Source organism: Dermacentor andersoni, chromosome 3, assembly GCF_023375885.2.
Source record: "Dermacentor andersoni chromosome 3, qqDerAnde1_hic_scaffold, whole genome shotgun sequence".
NCBI classification, from domain to species: Eukaryota; Metazoa; Arthropoda; class Arachnida; order Ixodida; family Ixodidae; genus Dermacentor; species Dermacentor andersoni.
This window is the reverse complement of record NC_092816.1, coordinates 59,365,062-59,385,386: the sequence shown is the minus strand read 5'-3', so window position 1 is coordinate 59,385,386 and position 20,325 is coordinate 59,365,062.

Genomic DNA, 20,325 nt, shown 5'->3' with positions numbered 1-20,325 from the left:
TATGACCTTCAACCTTGCGTTTGTGTTCTGTAAAGGCTTTGGATGGGATACATTGAACTATGAGGCTCTCGCTGCTACCGAAGCAGTTCGCGAAGATTTTTCTTATATTCTCGTTAATCATGAAATGACGAAGTATTTGTCAGAAGACTACAAAGATTGCCAGAGTGGCTGCAGAGCTCATGATCGATAAAACGTAAGCCTGTGCGTGTAGCTTTCGGCTCCAATCACAATGTCAGCGAAGCGTGGGTGGATCGAACTTCCGATTCCGCAGGCACAGCAACACAATGTTGAGACCGTGCGCATGTTTCGCTCATGCCGACGCCAACTAAGCACCCTTACAACGAACGCCTCTAGAACGGAATGACCTGTATAACGAAGGAATAACTCCGTCCCTGTTCTTGTGTGAGCTGTGCGGTGCCCGGCCTTGACAATGAAGCGACCTGTATAACGAAGGATTTTGGACGCTCCAATCACTTATAAAGGCCTTCGACTGTATTACACTTTCTTGACACGAATGGCACGAATACGTTACATCCGGCGAAGCACGTGCTAGAACACTTGTGTGCGCTCCAGCTTCCTTTAGGCCACTAGGACATACGAATTTTCAGTTACACTGGATCCCGGGACACACGGGTATACCAGGAAATGAACAGGCCCATCGACTAACGCGCGCCACGCTACTATCCGCGCAGTCGAAACCGCCCGAACAATTACTGAACAACGTACCTGAAGACATGGAAATACACAGTCAGTGGTACGATCCTATGGAAGCAATAGCCGAAGCCAAGCGCCACCGGCGCAGCTATCTCTTCACTGCGTCCAATCCCATGGACATTCCTCCCCTTCCCTCCCAGGCTGCTACTCGTCGGCAGCAGGTTCTGCCGATACAGATAAGGACCCTCCTTACTCCCTTCCTTGTGCAGCGTTTCCGCAGGAAGGAAGACCCTCGTGGCCTGGAATGTTCGCGTGCGCGTACCTGCAGCCCCTGCAACACCAGGGCGGACCTCGAACACATAATCTGGGACTGCCAAATGTATTCTGACCCCAGACAAGAGGCCCTTGCTTCGCTCCCAACGGAATGGCGACCAACCTCCCTACGGACCTGGTCGGTACCGAGACACTGCAGTGCTGCGACCGCCAACGAGCTCTGGCGGTCACTGTACGAATTCCTGGATGATCCTGAGGCTCCAGCCGCTTGGACCAGGCTTCTTCATATCGAGCATACCAGCGAAAGCATCGGACCCCATTATGTAGATAAGTCCCCCACTGTATCTCTTACCTTCTCACTCCCGCCACTTCCCAAGCCAGTTCACCGCAGCCCCTTAAGGGCAAAAATGTGCATAAAGACGCGTAAACAACAACTAGGATTAACGAACGTCTTCCTTGCTTCACGAGCGGGAGCGTGTCAGTTTCTACCATTCTCGCCTCATGCCACCTAACGCTTTGGGACGCTGCATTAAACTACGTTCCATTCATAGCAGTCAACGCTGTGGAGGCTAGATAAACGTCTTGCAGTGGCTTCGTTCGCACTTGGATATAGTTTGATGTTTTGACGCGATAGCGTTTATGGCCCCGTGTCACAGAAAATCCGGGTCGGCGTCCCGCGGAAAAAAATGGAACCACGCATATCCAATCACGCAGGCCCTCCATGTGTCGCCAGGCAGTTACTGAACTAATTGAAGTTATTAAGGTCAGATACGTAGAAAAATCGTAAAGTACGACTTACACAAAACATAAAGACATGATATAGCGTCGGATTGTAATTTTTTTAACCACAATTGTGCGCAACAGTTCTTTATATAGGCTCAGCATTGAATGAAACAAGTTTTAATCCTTGGAAACAAACACACTGTGGTTTACGGCTCCTAATGCGTTGATTTTAATCCGTTTTATTTTTGTCGTTCGTTTCTTCCTTTCTTTTTTGTCTTTTTTTACGCAAACAACCGCCCCGGGGCGGCTGTTTGCAACCTATTGGGAGGAGCCCCAGTGCATGCTCGCGCGAGCGAACGCTGATGGCCCGCAGCGAAGCATGGACGGAACGAGCGGAGTGATAACTTTTTTTGACCGAACTTCTTGCGTAGCTTCCACTTCGCTGTCTACTATGTATGGAACGGAGTATACACACCGCATCTCGCTTGCGCGAAAGGGACGAATGCGAAGAGCAAGCGCACCGTCTTCTCTCGTGCGCGAGGTACACAACGTCGCGAGGCACCAGGGAGAGGGGAAGGAGGGAGGGGGGCGGGGGCGTTCTACTCTGGCTGCAACTGCCCATGTGACGGCTTCGCGCGGGCGCGCGGCCGTATCTTCCGAGCGATTTGCGTTGGGAACGGCGTCTAGGTGCGTCGGCGGCCCATAGCTTTGGGCATGCTGTGTTTCCTCGGCGCTCACTTTGCGTTGAAGCGATAGACAGCACGAAGATCGCTTCGCTCACTGCAGCTGCCGCGTTTCCTCACGCCACCGTTTTGACAGCGAGTATTGTGTGTTCATGTTTGCTTTTTCGCACCGACGTTATGCTTTCTAATTAGTTAGCAAGCGAATGTTTAAAAGTTGATACGGCCGATAAAAGTTGTATCTTTACTTCATTTGGGTGCCTGCGAATTTGCTACTGCAATCGATGCTTCGCCTTTCGGGCGAAACTGCGATTTTCTTCTGCCAGCCAATACCTGACGGGTAACCTCCCCGTATGCAAGTAAAAGATATGTCTTACTGCGTGCTAAATAGCCATCTCGTTCAATCTTTTAAATGTGTGTACTTTTCTGTGCGTAGAGAATAAATTGAACGCTGCACTAGATGTGGTAGGACAGAGTCGAAGATGTTGCTGCACAACCTCTTGTGAGTAAGGTGACTCATATAGTCAAGCAAGAACCGTACGGATAGAAATTTACAAGCAGAAACAACTTATCTTTAAACAAGGACCTGTGTTCTTCCTGGCATTTTGTCTGTCCTATGGATAACATGTTGTAGTATTATTTCTAAGGAAATCTGGCAGACAGCGCGGAAAATGCGGTCCACCGTTGCGCACACCCTTTATGCGACCATAGCTTTAGTGCGAGAGCATTATATACCAGCGAAAATCAATCGTAGTCGGAGGCGTGATGACTTACGGTACTAGTGATGGGCGGTGGCGCAAAGAGTAAAGATATGCTCGGACTGACGTCAGATTTCTCAGGCAGGTTCAATGCAAACAAAGTAAATTAGTTGCTTCGAAAATACAATTTCGTAAATTTAGGTCGGGGTGGGAATCAAACCCGGGCCTCCTGGGTGCGGGACGAGCACACTTTCCCGACGACATTGCGACTCCACGTTTCTTGCTGACTAACGGTATGCCTAGCGTTTGCGTCATTGCACACGTCACGTCGCTGCCATCTGGCTGAATAACCGGGTGGCCTATACTGTGTGCGTCATTGGGCACGTGACGGCGCAACCATTGTGGAAGAGGTGGCACCATGTCATGAGTGCATAACGTGAGTCTACAAAATGAAGAAAAAGGCAATAATGTCCAATTTAAGACGGCTCAATGGTCCTCCGACTTATGAACTCCTCGCGGACAAGGAACGCGCGGAAAGAAGCATTTCGCCAAAGGGACTTTAATCCTTTCGCATTCCCACTCGTAAGCAGTCCTTAGCGTCCGTGGCGAACTTTTTTTATCGAGCAGTCTGCCTTGTTACGTTTCGCCTACAACGCGCGGTAATGCCGGCGCGGATGCAACGGACGCCGGGGCTTTGTTCAAAGCGGCGGACATTTTGGCCCGTCCGACGCCGCCGCGACGCCTACCCGCCAAGCGTGTCCAGGCGTGTTTCAGTGCCACGTGTCTTCGTGTGTGCGTGTGTGTGTGTGTGCCCTCGCTTGTCAAAGCGCGGCAGCCGGGGAGCGGAGTTCCCCGAATGAGGGGCCTGGAGGTCTCTCGGCTCAACCGCTCGCGCCGTCGTGGGCCCCTGCTGCGCCGTCCCGTGACCTTCATCCCGTGACCTTCCCTCCTTCCCTTTTGGACCGCGACGCCGAGGGTATAAGGGCAGCTGCCCCCGGACGCCAGGGGAGAGGCTCCGATTTGTACTGTTGAGTTACGTGCTCTCCCGTCTCTCCACTTCGGTCGACCTGACCGGCCGCTCTTTTGCTATGTTAGAATAAACAAGTTGTTCTGTTACCAGTCTTCTCATGCTTTGCCGGGACCTTCGGATGCTTCCAGTGCCCCAGGCCGCCAGGCCAACGCTACCCTTGGGGCTTGCGACCCATTGGCAATAACGGGCGTCAACACCGAGACCCCCCCAACTCGTGCAAGCGGTGCGATTACAACATCTGGTTGCCAGCGGTGAGATCGCGACAACGGAGGCCAGCAGCGAAGAGATGCGGTTGACTGTATGCTGAGCAGCACAACGACCATCCGGGAGCAGCGCAACGAGCCCTGTGTGATGACTGGTTGCCTGCAGCGGAACGACTGCGCTGAAGTCTTGGCTGCGAGGTTTGGTGAGTGCGGGACTTTCTTCTTCTGAGTTTTGCCAGGCTTTTGTTAGTGTTAGAAACAGAGCTGGTAATTGTGGTTGTCGTTGCTACCGGGTTAGTTTGCGGCAAGACAATAGTAGGCAGTAGAGAAAACAGCATTCAGAGCAGCCATGGATTTGAAGTCGTTGCGCAAACCGAAATTGCTGGAGCTTGCGAGAGAGTTGGGTCTGGATGTCTCAGACAAACTCAGAAAACCAGAACTGCTAAGGGCTATTCTTGAGTTAGAAGCTGAGGATGACGAGCTGTCGGAATGCCTTGAGACCATTGAGGAGAGGGAGGAGCAAAAAGAGAAACAGGAGCGCCAACTTAAAGAACAAAAAGAGAAACAGGAGCGCGAACTTAAAGAACAGAAAGAGAAAGATGAGCGCGAACGTAAAGAACAAAAAGAGAAAGAAAAAGAAGAGCGCGACCGTCAACACGCTTTGGAAATGAAGCGTCTCGAGGTAGAGATGGAACGCGCTCGTAATGGAAGTCAGGCACACGGTGCAGGAGAACGAGTATTGTTCAAAATGACTGACCTGATGCGGCCGTTTAAGCTTGGAGAGGACATTGGTTTGTTCCTGGTTAACTTTGAGCGAACGTGCGAGAAGCAGGGGTTCTCTCGGGAAACGTGGCCACAGCGCTTGCTCACTTTGCTACCCGGCGAGGCGGCCGACGTAGTCGCTCGCTTGGAGAGAGAGGAGGCAGAGGATTTCGACAAAGTGAAATCGAGTCTGCTAAAAAAGTACCGGCTGTCAGCGGAGGCGTTCCGTCGGAAGTTTCGGGAAAATGAGAAAGGCAGAAGTGAGTCATATACAGAGTTTGCGTACAGGCTTATGTCAAACATGCAGGAGTGGCTCAAAGAAGAGAAAGCGTTTGGTGACCACGAGAAAGTTCTGCAGTGTTTCGGGCTAGAACAGTTTTATAGTCGGTTACCTGAGAACGTGCGGTACTGGGTCTTGGATAGGCCAGACGTTAGTACGGTGGCTAGAGCCGCTGAGTTAGCCGAGGAGTTTGTGACGCGTCGGGCTCGCGGAGCTAAGGACGGTCAAAAGGGTGAATTTGGCTCCAAGTTTGAGAGGCCGAAGTTCACACCCATGAGAGCAAAGGGGGACACACGTAGTTCGGATGCGAGTGAAAGCAGTCCGACCGAACGTACGGAGACGGCGGCAACCGAAGCCGAACGCAGAAAGCGGTTCGAGATGAGGCAAGCGCGCGTTTGTTATACGTGCCAGAAGCCGGGTCACTTTTCGGCGCAGTGTCCGACCGAACGTAAGGAGACGGCGGCAGCCGAAGCCGAACGCAGAAAGCGGTTCGAGGCGAGGCAAGCGCGCCTGTGTTATACGTGCCAGAAGCCGGGTCACTTTTCGGCGCAGTGCCCAGAAACAAAACCAAAAGTCGTGTTTTTTTCATTAGGCAGCACTGACGAGAACATCAAGCTTCTCGAGCCTTACATGCGAGACCTCCTCGTGAACGGGAAAGAGTGCCGAGTGCTTCGCGATACCGCAGCTACGATGGATGTAGTTCATCCCTCTTACGTAGAACCCGATATGTTCACGGGCGAGTGCGCATGGATCAAGCAAGCAGTGGAAGCTCATAGCGTGTGTCTGCCGGTAGCAAAAGTGCTTATTGAAGGACCTTTCGGAGCACTTGAGACGGAGGCCGCAGTGTCATCTATGCTGCCCCCCCAGTACCCGTACCTATTTTCGAACAGGTCCGATCACCTCCTGCGCGAGAAGGGGCTTTTGTTTGGTGAGGCTAGCGTTCAGGCCTTAACCAGATCGAAGGTTCGGGAGCTCGCTGCAAAGGCGGTAGATGCGGGACCGACGTTGTTAAACGATGAAAAAGGGTCAGAGGCGCAGCAAGCTGGTATTCGGAGCACGCCCGAACGGGATAAAATTGAGCCTGTAGCGTTAAAGGCACCAGATACTGGAGAGGAAATTCCCGATGCGGGAAAGTTAGAAGAGCTTCCGGGACTAGGCTCAGTGACGAACAGGAAAGACACCGATCAAGTCATTAGTGACTTAATAAGTAAAGCATCGCTGTCGCCTGAGCAGAAAACCGAACTACACCAGCTCTTACAAGAGTTTCAAGGTCTGTTCTCTGAGAGGCCTGGTAGGACTTCTGTCCTTACTCATGACATAGAACTTACTTCCCCAGAGCCAGTACGATCCAAGGCGTACCGGGTGTCACCCCGCCAGAGCGATATTATGGAGGCTGAGGTAAAGAAAATGCTACAGCTCGGTGTTATTGAAGCGGGTGAGAGTGATTATACCTCCCCTTTGATTTTAGTTGAGGTACCGGGCAAGGAACCTCGTCCTTGCGTCGACTACCGCAGGCTTAATTCCATCACTAAGGATCAAATTTATCCGATCCCTAACATCGAGGAGCGCCTTGAGAGAGTGAGTAGCGCTCAGTTTATTTCCACCCTAGATCTTGTCAGGGGTTATTGGCAGGTTCCACTTACAGAAGAGGCTAGTAGGTATGCGGCGTTCATTTCACCAATGGGGACATTCCGTCCTAAAGTTTTGAGTTTTGGTTTGAAGAACGCGCCATACTGCTTTTCAAGCCTCATGGATAAAGTGTTGCGGGGACAGCAAGAATTCGCTTTACCGTATCTAGACGACGTAGCGATATTCTCCGCATCCTGGCCTGAGCATATGGCGCACTTGCGGGCAGTGCTAACCCGCCTGCGCGATGCGGGCTTGACAGTCAAGGCTCCCAAGTGCCAGTTAGCACAGGCCGAGGTTGTCTACCTCGGACACGTGATTGGTCGGGGTCGTCGCCGCCCCTCTGAAATAAAGGTGGCCGCTGTGCGAGACTTCCCGCAACCGCGCACGAAGACCGATATTCGGTCGTTCTTAGGTGTCGCCGGCTACTATCAGAGGTACATCCCCAGGTACTCTGATATCGCGGCTCCCCTAACGGATGCTCTAAGAAAGACAGAGCCGCAAACAGTCGTCTGGGATGAGACGAAGGAAAGAGCTTCTAGCGCCCTAAAGAGCGCCCTAACAAGCCAACCTGTGCTACGATCGCCCGACTACTCAAAAGGGTTCGTTGTTCAGTGTGATGCTAGTGAGCGAGGCATGGGCGTTGTACTGTGCCAACGGGAAAATGGAGAAGTAGAACACCCCGTCCTGTATGCTAGTCGTAAGCTGACGAGTCGTGAGCAGGCGTATAGCGCCACCGAGAAAGAGTGTGCGTGTATCGTGTGGGCCGTTCAGAAATTGTCATGTTACCTAGCTGGCTCGAGGTTTATCATTGAAACGGATCACTGCCCTCTCCAATGGCTGCAGACCATCTCTCCCAAAAATGGCCGCCTCCTGCGCTGGAGCCTCGCTTTGCAACAATATTCCTTTGAGGTGCGTTACAAAAAGGGGAGTCTCAACGGTAACGCCGATGGCTTAAGTCGAAGCCCCTAACGTGGGAATCAGCCTCAAAATTGCTTGTTACTGATGTTTTTCTTCCTGAGGCAGGATTTTTTTTTAACTTATTGCTTTTGTGTAGTGTTTCAAAGTGATGATGTGCTTTTTAGTGCAATTTTTCCGATTTATGGACGCGTTCTGAGTGCTGCTAAACTACTGTAAGGAACTAGGCAGCAGTATAAAAGGGGAAAGAGCCTGACAGGGCTTAGTGAGGGTTGTGCCGTGCTTGCTGACTGAGCGGTTGACTTTCAGGCGTGGTTCTAACGCTTGCCGGAAACGAGAACAAAAATGTCAACTCTCCCGAAGTCACTTTGCAGTGTCCTGTGTGCACCTGAACGTGAGAACGAGGCCTTCTCTGTGCGCTGCGCTCAAGAAACGCCAAGGACGCCCAACTTCGGTTATGAGCATCATCGAGCGACATCCCTCCGGACAGCGGATGCAGTCCCCTGACCATCGGGATCTCCTTCCCCCGGCGGGGCGGTCTGTTACGTTTCGCCTACAACGCGCGGTAATGCCGGCGCGGATGCAACGGACGCCGGGGCTTTGTTCAAAGCGGCGGACATTTTGGCCCGTCCGACGCCGCCGCGACGCCTACCCGCCAAGCGTGTCCAGGCGTGTTTCAGTGCCACGTGTCTTCGTGTGTGCGTGTGTGTGTGTGTGCCCTCGCTTGTCAAAGCGCGGCAGCCGGGGAGCGGAGTTCCCCGAATGAGGGGCCTGGAGGTCTCTCGGCTCAACCGCTCGCGCCGTCGTGGGCCCCTGCTGCGCCGTCCCGTGACCTTCATCCCGTGACCTTCCCTCCTTCCCTTTTGGACCGCGACGCCGAGGGTATAAGGGCAGCTGCCCCCGGACGCCAGGGGAGAGGCTCCGATTTGTACTGTTGAGTTACGTGCTCTCCCGTCTCTCCACTTCGGTCGACCTGACCGGCCGCTCTTTTGCTATGTTAGAATAAACAAGTTGTTCTGTTACCAGTCTTCTCATGCTTTGCCGGGACCTTCGGATGCTTCCAGTGCCCCAGGCCGCCAGGCCAACGCTACCCTTGGGGCTTGCGACCCATTGGCAATAACGGGCGTCAACACCGAGACCCCCCCAACTCGTGCCAGCGGTGCGATTACAACAGCCTCGAACACTTGAATATAACAAGATTAAACTAAATTTGTCGGATCCGACCCACTGTGGGAGTCGATGTAATCGACGATTTGTGTGCTTTTGCTTTGATTTACGATAATTAGCGGTGATGATGGCGGCGAAAGTGCAATATACCGCACTGGTGAGTTCATGTTAAACGTTACCCTGTGTGCACCGCTGCTGTTTGTCTGCGTAGTTTACAGAACACACAAGGCGACGTGTTTGCTTGAGGCGTTGTTGTGCGTCATTGTTCGTAATCTCTGGCAGGGTTTAGCATTATCATTGCCTCACATGACACAACGCATGGTGCAAAAAGTGTTAAACTTTTGTTGAATTATAGGAATGTACGCAATTAAATTAATTATTGCATCTGTATGTACACATTGTATATATACATTCGCCGTCTGCACCCGTTTCGCTTCTGTGGGTCTGGGTGTCCTCGACACTGAGTGCAAGGTTTGCAGCCATTTTGCTGGCGCGTGTTTACGTGCTGCTTTTGCACACGTGACCATCACGCCGTTGAGACGCTAGCTCTTCACGCATTCGGCTATTGTAATGTTTACGCTATATATCCAAGGAGGTTACACTATCACAGCCCACCACGCGACCTCCACTGTCTGCATTTTTATCGCACAGGAAAGCAAGCACAGCACGTGCCATACGCACAAACTCTGCAACGCTGCCTCGTGACGTCGGCCGTGATAGATGGGGGCGAGCGCCATCTAGGGGTGTGGCAAGAAACCAAGCGGCGCGTGCTAGCTGTAGACCACAGCAGCAGCAGCAGTCCCCGGAAAGTCGGGAGAAGAGGCAAAGAAAGCTTCGCGTTCAAGAAAGACAAAGAATGGGAGCGTTAGTCCCTGTTTGTCACTACAGGACTAGTACTTCATTCTGCGCACGTGTCTAGCTGTCTGGAAAGAACATGAAACCCCGGATCAGTTCGCGGCTAAATATATACGCACCGCGGAGGAAGACGCACGCAGAGCGACGAGCCGAGACAGACGCGTCTGTCACCGGTCTTGTTCACGGAAGCGAGCAGTCTCTTTGAAACACGCGGAGAACGTGCTCGCGCATCCTGACGCTTACGCTCAGTCTGGGACAAAAGAACTGTGCAGTGTGCTGTAAGGCCGTACCGGCCGTACGGCGAGCTTGAGACAGTAAGCAAAAAGAGAGCGCAATACTGCGTGCGCATGCGCGCTAACGTCACCTTCTCTCGAAAATGGTAAGCAGACGACGCTGCAGGGTGCACAACGTAACGTTATACCCTAAACGGCCAACCACAGTTGCGCATCTCGTTCACCTGTACTTCTGTCTAGGGAGAGCACAGTTGTACGAGAGAGGAAAAAACCTGTTGTTGGAGTTATTACTTAACTAGAATACAATAGTTCTTTTTAATTATTAATCGGTCTGCTGCGCTAGTTATTCACAAGTGAAAATTCCCTCAAGCCCAAATTAGAATTTTAAGGTATCGAGACCACGCACGATTTATTATACGTTGGGCCTTACAGGCTTCAATGGACACGAAAGTTAAAGCAACACTAAAGAGAAAGAGGAGTTGAGCAACATCACTAACTTACTTATCGGAGAGTGAAAAAAAAAAAACGATTCATTCCATGAGCATAGGTTTGATAAGCCAGATGGAAGACGCAACATTTACTAGAAGCAGACGGCGACGCCACCTTGAAGTTTCCGCGCTGGCTCGCCGTGACGAAGTAGATTTTGATGGAATCTACTCAAGCATGGTTAATTTTGTATCTGTAAATACCAACCACATTGAACTTCAATGAAGTCAAAAGACCAAACTTGTCATGTTTCGAAATTTTTCGCGGGGCTACTACAATGGCTAAAATAAGGATACAATTGCTAAAATTTCATTAAATAAATAAAGAAAGGAAAAGAGAAGCATCGGTTCCCTTAAGCACCGTGCCTGTGTAAAATACACACTAAAAAACTCAAATAAGCAGATATACATTGCACTGGTGCAGAGGCTTAGAAACTTTATATAAATGGCACGCCGCGCGACTGGCCGCTCGAGGCACTTCGTGTGTATTCGTACTCGGAAAATACACTTTTATGTAGCACGCACTGAGGAACGGAAATCTGTGTCGAGAGCTTTTCGTGTCATTCCACAATTTTCTCATTGACAATTTGCATCTAATTATAATATAGGAGAAATTAATTAATTAAGACTAATTATGCAACTTGGCGGAAAGCAAAAGAAACAACTGAGTATCTCCGATTGACGGCAAACAACGTTACCTTGGCTTTTTTTCAGCTACGTGGTATTTGCACATTTTTTTGTGGAACTTTGGCTCAAGTTACTTGGAACACCCGGTATAGACTAGACGTCAGCAAAATTGGCTCTCGTTCACGAAGTCAAGACAAGGTCGATTGTTGATGACGCCAGGCCATGCATTTCGATACCAACTTTGGTATCAAAATGCGTAAGGTGTTTCGTGAACTGTCGTCCTTCTTCTCGCGCGAGAAGCCTCTGCCCATAGAGTTTCATGGCGAGAGAGTTTCTTAGAGGTTCGTCCATGTTGTTCCTTCAACTGCCAGGCTTTTCTTTCGAAGAACCCGTATACATTTCCTTTCTAGCAACTCCAAGGATTAGGTGGATTTCTCCTTATCCCTTTATCAAATACTTCTCTTCACCTTGCGGTTTCCCACAGAACTAATACGTCAGAGTTTCGTCAATTCAAAGTTATCTGTCACAGCTCGTTTAATTACATACACTAAGCACTCACACTTCATGTTTGAAGCTCATACTTTGTCGTTCTTTTCTCCGTGCGAGGCATCAAAAAGCGCATTCAGGAAACACAGCACACAAGAAGCATCGAATCATATCAAATTAGTCATTGTTGTGCTTTTGTAAATATGCCCTCTTCTTTGGCATCCGGCGAGAAAGACGAATTAGCTAGCGGGTGGCCCGGCAGGACTTCGCATAAAGCTGTTCCGTACAAGTTTTCCTGACTTTACGCAGTGAAAACGCAAAAGAAAGGGATAGCAGGGATGGGGAAGAAGTGAACGCGACAGAAGGACAGCTGCCGAGAGACGTCGTACAGCACATACAGTGTGGCTGGAAGGGAATCAAAGGGGGGACAGTGGTAACGGGGGGGACGGTATAATGGCTGGCGCGGACAATCTGTCTCGTGCGGCACGTTACAAAGGGAACGAAGAGTAGCGCGACTGCCTCGCTAATCGGAAGATCGCGAGCGGAAGCGCAAGGGTTACGCGCGGGTGCGATTCAAAGCAGCCGCCGCCGCAGACAGACCTCCGCTCACGCAGCGCCTTGTTTCCATATGTGGCGTCGGTGGCGTCATCGGTGAACAGCCGATGTGCGCTACCCTGGCGACATCTCGTAGCCATCGTCACGAAAGAGCCTGTCTAGCGCGGAACTAAGCTTTTCTTACGCTTTCACCGTGCCCTCCTCATCCGCTTTGCGCCTCGTGGTTCCGGCGCACCCTCTTCCTTCGCTTTCCTCCTCGCGCTCTCTTCGCTGTTGCCCTCTTTCATCCTTCGCTGTGCTCGTTCATTCGGTTACGAGGGACGCCAACGCGCGCTGTGCGAACGGCCGCTTAAGAGCTGCGCTCCAAAATTATGGGAAGGTGATCATCACTTGTCCCCGAGTTTAGAACAAACCATGAGAAGATGGATTAGAACTAGAGACCGTAAGGTCTATCGCGGAAAGTGACTGGCTACAAACAAAATAAATATTTTTTTTATTTGGCTAGCTAAAGCGCCAAGAAGGCAGTATTGTAGGGAAGTTACATTGCTTGCAAAAATGAAAGCTACAAACAAACATTCACTTCCACACACACACACACACACACACACACACACACACACACACATATATATATATATATATCACTTCCACACACACACACACACACACACACACACACACACACACACACACACATATATATATATATATATATATATATATATATATATATATATATATATATATATATATATATATATATATATATATATATATATATATTCACTATGGTCCCTCTGCTGAAAATATGATGTGTTATCAAATGATTGTCTGTACCAATAAGTGTTTGGAGGGGTTAGATGTAAAACAAAAAATTATTACGATTTTTAGACTGCTCTGCCTCCGAAGCTGACCTACATCTTTCGTCCACGAATACCTACCAAGTGGGTAAATCAATAAAAAAAACAAAGCGCTTTATACGACCTAACGCAAAAATTCCCAGGCGTCCTTAGCAATAACCTAAGAGACGCGAAGTAGAAAGCCTTGTAAAGCGTACTGCAATTCACCTTAATCCACATTAACCCACCTTAATCCAGCTTAATCCCCCGATCACCCTAATCCTCCTTAATCTAGTTTAATCCCCCTAATCACCTTAATCCACCACACTACACCCTAATCCCCCTTCATCCACCTTAGTCCACCCTATTCCACCGTAACCCTTCTTATTACACCTTAATCGACCTTACTTCACCCTAATCCAAATTAATTCAACACTAATCAATCATAAATTAATTTTCTAATCATTAGTCATCTCTTGTACATGGCTGGGCAAGATTTACTTCGCTTCTGGCCTTCCTTGAGTCACTTGATATTTTCTGTACCTCAAGTCGAGACCTTGAAACATAAGAGATTACGGTTTTCGCCCGAAAATGAAAACGTAAAAGTCACATGGTGGTTGCCGGTAGCGGCTGGCTGATAATTGATACAACGGAGCAGTTATACGCTAGGTTCGGGTGTTTTGTGTGCGTAGGCAAAAGAGATGGCGGCCAACCCAGAGCTAACCGAGCTAACCGATCAAGCAAACGCGTATCGCCGGGGATGCGCCAGCTGCTTTTTATTCCGAGAAGTGTCAAAATCAGATTAAAAGTAACATAATAAAAAAAGCAAAACTGGAATAGACAATGTTGAGTATGGATTAAGGTTTGACGTAATGGGCTCTCTTGCAAACCAAGTAATCTTACCTCCGTTCCCTTCCACCCGTGCAGTGAGTAGGCCACGTGCGGTGAGGACTGCGGAAGAGCAGAGCGCCAGGAAGAATGCCGTCGTGAACAGAAGCGGAAATGTGCGCGGCGATGGGCAGGCGCCACGTAATACGGACGAAGATCGTGCCGCAAATGCCAAGCGTATGCACCTCTGGTCGGATCACCCCTAGCGTCTCCATTCCCATCGTAATTATTGGTGATTTCAACATAGACGTATCTCCGTCAGACTGAAAGTGGTTCGTGACGTTTCTCTTGGAAGGGTTCGGCATTCAACGTTACACAAACGTCAGTGTGCCCACGACGCGTCATCGGTCGTGTATAGAGAGAGAGAGAGAGAAAACAAGGATAGGAAAGGCAGGTAGGTCAACCAGAACAGCATCCGGTTTGCTACCCTACACTGGGGGTGGGGGAAAGGGGAATAAAAAGAGGAAGAAAGGGAGAGAGTAAGCACTGAGTACGTGTGGGAGGGACACCATACACAAGGACACTATAAACGGTCTGTTAAGCCTGTGCACTTCAAGTACCGTGTATAGATCCCACATTGGCCAATAACCTTTTGAGTGTCGCCACAGAGCCACTGGCCGTATATCACAGCGATCATAAAGCGATAGTCACCTTGGTGACCAAATATTAAATCCATAAAAGCAAATAAAAGAAAGTTAAAATAAAACAAACATTGAGCAAGCAAATTAAAGAACAAAAAATCGTGAAAAGCCGAAATGCATTGCGATATGTGTGTTATTTTCAATCAACATATTTATGATAAACATCTTTATCAACATATACACACCTCCGCTGGTCATTCAAGTTCGGAGTGGAATGGGTCTCAATTTTTTTTAAATTTTATTTTACAGCGAAGCTGTCTATGGCTAGGATCCGGGATGGTACGACGTCCGCGTGGAAGAACCCTCTCCGAAATAGTGAGAGTGCAAGAGCCAACAACAAAAGCAAACGCACATCGCCGCTCGCGTCGCAGCTCGGTTAATTGGTCACCTAGCTGTGTCTAAAACGGCGCGCCGTCGCAGCAGTGTCTCTGTGAATGTATCACGTAGTGCGTGACGTACTGTGCGCCTGATAAGGCAGCCAAGGGTAATTTTCGGTACCATTCCGTTCCACCGTTACTGTGGGAAGGCCACGCGTGATCCGTACGCCTGAAGAGCAGCGTATCTGCGAGGAGTGACCGCGAGAGCAGAGGCGGGAGAGAGACCGTCGACGTCGTGCCAAACCAACAGGCCACGTAGAAGTGCGTGCCCGCGATGTGGTGGGTAAGAGACGAGCAAGAACCGACGACGCATTCGCGACACCGAGAATGTCGCAAAGAGACGTCGACGCCACGAGGGCACGACACCAGGATTCGACGGCGACGGCGCAAGGTCCCACAGAGACTTTCTCGATCGCAATTTCGGATGAAGCTGCCGAATGATCGCCTAGGGTTAGGTAACGACCTCCCGGAAATCAAGGGCACACTGTCGGAAGAGCGACAGCAGAAGGTGCTAAATGTTCTGACGCGGTGTATCGCCCGCGTGAACGTTGGGGAGTTTCGAGTCTGCGGTAAGTGTAAGGAGGCGCCAAAGAAGGGTAACGCGTCTCGGTTCAATGCAACGAGTGCACAGAGGCGGTTCCACGTTTCTTGACTACGAACGGTTATCTGTACCCGCATGTGCCGGCGCATCTTCCGAAGCTCAACGCCGTTCGGATAAGCTTGGCTGGACATCCCCTTTCACAGGGGGAAATGCCCCATGAAGGTTTTATGATGTATTTTCAAGAGACGGCTGATGTGCTTGTGAAGCGTAAATTAGATAAAAGGTATTATGCTAGGTAGCCAAATGAACTGACCGCATTTGTTTTTTTTGCATTAAATTCAAATTTGAGAAAGATATTGTAAAGTAAACTGTGCAGATACTTGGGAAACTATGGAAGCTATATGAAGTGGTATTTCGTGGCCCTGCACAGCGTATTGGCTCGAAAAGCATCAGCGAGTAGTGATAATTGTTCTGTGGCCCCTGCGTGTTCCACGTCGGGGACGTCCACCTCACGCCATGGCGCCTACAGCGTCGTGGACTCCCTCGAAGGCCCACGTCTTCGATGTTGTTGTCCCTACGGGGAATGGTCCCGAGACCATCGTCGACGCGACGGCCTCAATAGTTGGCCTCTCTGAGGTCTACTGCGTTCAGCACATGGGAGGCCTCAACTTCCAAGTCACCGTCAAGAGCATGGCTTCCATGTCTCTAATCGTCGATGCTGGCTGCCTCGTCATCGGTGGCGAGCGTTGTCCCGTCGTTCCCGTCGGCCCGCAGGTAACCAACGTAACCTGCCTCTTTTTGCCGTCCTTCGTCCCGAACGAAGTCCTCGTCCAGGCACAATCACCATACGGCAAGGTTCTGTCTGTCAACGCTGGTCTTATGAGCGGACGACGTGGCGTGCTCACGGGCACACGCTTCGTGCGTATGGAAATGAGCACCACAACCCCGGTCCCAAATTATCTGCGAGTCTCTGGCCATCGTGTGACGTTTGACTACCGCGGCTTGCAACGCGTGTGTCGTCGGTGCGGTTCCAGCGACCACTACCGTGCGCAGTGCACCGCAGCGTTCCGTGGCCGTTGTGGCGTCCATGGCCACGAAAGCGACGGGTGTGACCGTCCTTGTCGGCGTTGCGGGGATAGTCACCCTACGGTCGCGTGCCCTGTGCGGCGATCATACTCAGACGCTGCTGCTGGAGCCTTTCCCCCCTTACCGCCGGCGTCAACTGCGGTTGCGACTGCGCGTGACGCCGTAACCAAAGAAATTGCACTGACACCGCATGAAACAGCGTCAAGAAATGAAAAAGAAGAGGCATGCAGTTCGAGAAGTCACAACGCGCCATCTTCACCGGCCTCCTCTACTGAAAAAGAAGACCGTGACGTGGCGGATCGCAACACGCCATGTTCGCTGGCCTTCCAAGCAGCGAACGACACGCTTGCTGTGGCCGAAGGCGCCTCCACTTCGGCTGCTACCATCACTCCTCCTGATCGCAGCAAAGATTTAAACGCAGATAAAACACCTGACCATGCGATTACTACAGTCGATACACCCGCGAAATCTGCTGTGGCTTCATCCGCCTCAATTGCATCTCCTGCAACGGCGCAACCATTACATCTGAATGAGCCTCCAGCTGCCGAAGTTGTTGGCGAAGATGAAATCAATCCCGCCGCCCTACCGCTACCGACATCAACCTCATCAGAAAACAGCTTCAGCCTCGGAGTTGATAGCAGCGTTGGACTCTCACCAAGCCTGGATGAACTCGACATAGAAATGGCGGCCCCACGAGACGTAAAGCGCGCTCATGCGTCAGCCTCTGGCTCAGACGGCGGCCCAGATCGCCGTGCCGAGTTACAGCGGCCCAAAAAACCTCGGCCTTCTTCGAGAGGGTCGAAGAAGTGATGCGTGCACTGCTTAACCCCTGGACTTGTTCCCGGGGCGCCAACTTGAACAACACGACCAGGTCAGTTTAGTGATACATTTAATTAAATATGGCTGACACCCTGAGGATTATTTCATTAAATGCACAAGGGTTCCGAAGTCCTGTAAAACAAGCCGAAGTTATCAGCGTGGCCCGCGCAAAAAAATGTGACATACTGTGTTTACAAGAAACAAATTTTTTCACCATTGGACATGTCCTTACTTTCAAACGCACTTTTAACCTAGACTGTTACTTCTCCTTCGCGACATCACGATCCAGCGGAGTTGGAATTATTATTTTCAACAGAGCTCTCTTACGAGATCATCATGTCTTTTATGATGGGACTGGGCGAATATTGGCATTTGATTGTGTACTATCTTCATTTAGGTTACGGATTTTGTGCATATATGGACCCGCGCAGGCCATTAAGTCCAATGATTTTTTTCGTGACCTGGACGTGTATTTCCTTGACGGTCGTCACGTGGTGCTTGTTGGGGATTTTAACTGCGTCTTAGACACGCGAGCAGATGTTCAAGGCCCGGGCTGGGGTCGCCCTGATTGGAACGCACGGGAGTTGCGTCGCCTCATCCAGCATTTTTCGTTGCTCGATACATATAGACTTTTTCATGGTTCTTTATTTGCCTGGACCTGGCGACGCGGTGCGTCGTCAAGCAGGTTAGACCGTGCCTATGTTCCGAGCAGTTTAGCTCAGTATGTCACCCGGTCTGATGTCATAACGTTACCTTCATCCCCTGTTTATATTTCCGATCACAAACCAGTTTTACTTGAAATTCGCTTCCCTGCTTCCTCATCAGTAAAACCTTGGCGTCTAGACATCCGCGTTCTACATGACGCGCGCTCGCGCTCTTGTTTGTCAAGAGTCTTGGGCGCCTCTGTTTCTAGATCTGACCGAGAGTCATGGGATGCGCTCAAGGTGCAGTGGCGTCTGCACTGTTCAGTTGAAGGACGTGCACTCAGACGACGTATGTCAGAAGAACTGGCGGATACTGCCACGAAGCTCCGCATCGCCCTTCGGGTCAATCAACTGACTCCGTTGATGCAGTCATGGCAGCGTGAGCTACGGAGGCGTTTCCACCGCCTCATCGCGGCGTCGTCTTTGTCAGCTGCTGCTTGGCGATGCAGACGTAATCCGTGTGCACACCCCGAAGTTCTGCGCTTTTCAAGAAACTCGCTTTTTAGACAGCCGAATGCATTCGATTCTGCGGCCCCAAGAACACTTCCTGTTACACCACCTCCCACGCGTGATTATTCACTGTTTGTAACGCATTTTGAAAACATGGCGCGTACGACCACGCAAATAGATTCTGGCTCTCAAGGATTTCGTACATTGCTTAGTGGGCTGCCTCAGGTTCCACCTGAGGTAGCTGACCGTCTTTGTGCACGACCATCAGCCGAGGAAGTGAAGGCAGCATTATCTTCCATGAAGCGTGGCTCGGCCCCAGGGCCGGACGGGTTACCCGTTGAGTTTTATCTAACGTTCTGGGAAGATATTGGTGCCACTTTCGTATCTGTTATCAGTCAATGCTTTGAGAACTTTGATTTCCCGCTTAGTTTTCGGGACGGTCGTATTGTGCTAATCCCTAAACACGATCCGTCATCTGTTCGTCCAGAGGAATGGAGGCCAATCACGCTTCTCAACGTTGACTACAAAACCTTCACAGCTGTTCTCACCCGGCGCTTGAGAAGCCTGATGCCTTCCCTAATAGGTCACCATCAGGCATGCTCAGTCCCTGGCAGAGAGATACACAGTCTTTCGTTCGTTACGCGTGACATAATGTCATACACGCTCACCAGGTCGGCACGTGGTCTCTTAGTTTCACTAGATCAAGAAAAGGCATTCGATCGCCTCGAACATAACTACATTTTTAATGTACTGACCTCGTTCGGCTTCTCGTCAAATTTTGTTGAACTTATTAGGAGTACCTATTCTAATATCCGAAGTACATTGTTCCTTGATGGTCGAGAAAGTGCGCCGTTTCCCGTTACTCGTGGCGTTCGTCAAGGGTGCCCTCTATCCCCAGTACTCTTTGTGCTCAGCCTTGAACCATTTCTGCGCTCAATAGTGAGAGACCCTTGCGTATGCGGTCTCCCACTGCCTGGTAGCGGTGTTGTGAAGGTGACAGCCTTCGCCGATGACATCACATTATATCTCAGGAATGAAGATAGCTTAACCCGTAGCCTCCGAATTTTCACTGAGTACGGAAATATTTCAGGTGCTGCGCTAAATTTTTCAAAATGTCGTTATTTGTTCGTTGGTTCACCACAGACACGCCTAAGTCCCCTTTTCCGTCTTCAAAAGAGCGATTCTCTTCGCATTTTAGGCCTTGACTACACCTCTAATGGCATATCAGACTCTATGTGGCTCTCAATTCTTGAAGATGTAAGGCGAAATATTGAAGAGGTTCAAGGGTATGATTTACCCCTATCAGAAAGAAGGTACTTAGCGCAGTCTGTATTTTGCGGCCGAGTGTGGTACGTTTGTCACGTCGTACAGCCACCATTACGGGTTACTAGGTCCTTGCAGTCCCTTCTTGGTGCCTTCTTTTGGTCGGGCCGTACAGAACTGGTCTGTCGCGCGGCGCTTGGGCAACCACGCTCTCGCGGTGGGTTTGCCTTCCCATCCGTGTCTGTCCGCTGCCGGCTGCTTGCTCTGCGATTTCTGCTCCGTCTGTTACAGCATGATCAGTGTCCAGCGCGTGAACTCGCTTGCTATTTCCTTGGCACAAAAATTCGCTACATGTTACCGGGCGTACACTTAAATCGCGGACCACAAGTGTTAAACGCACCTACATTTTACTGTACGGCCGTGGCATTTTATCGCCACATACAACAGGTATGTCCTGATGTA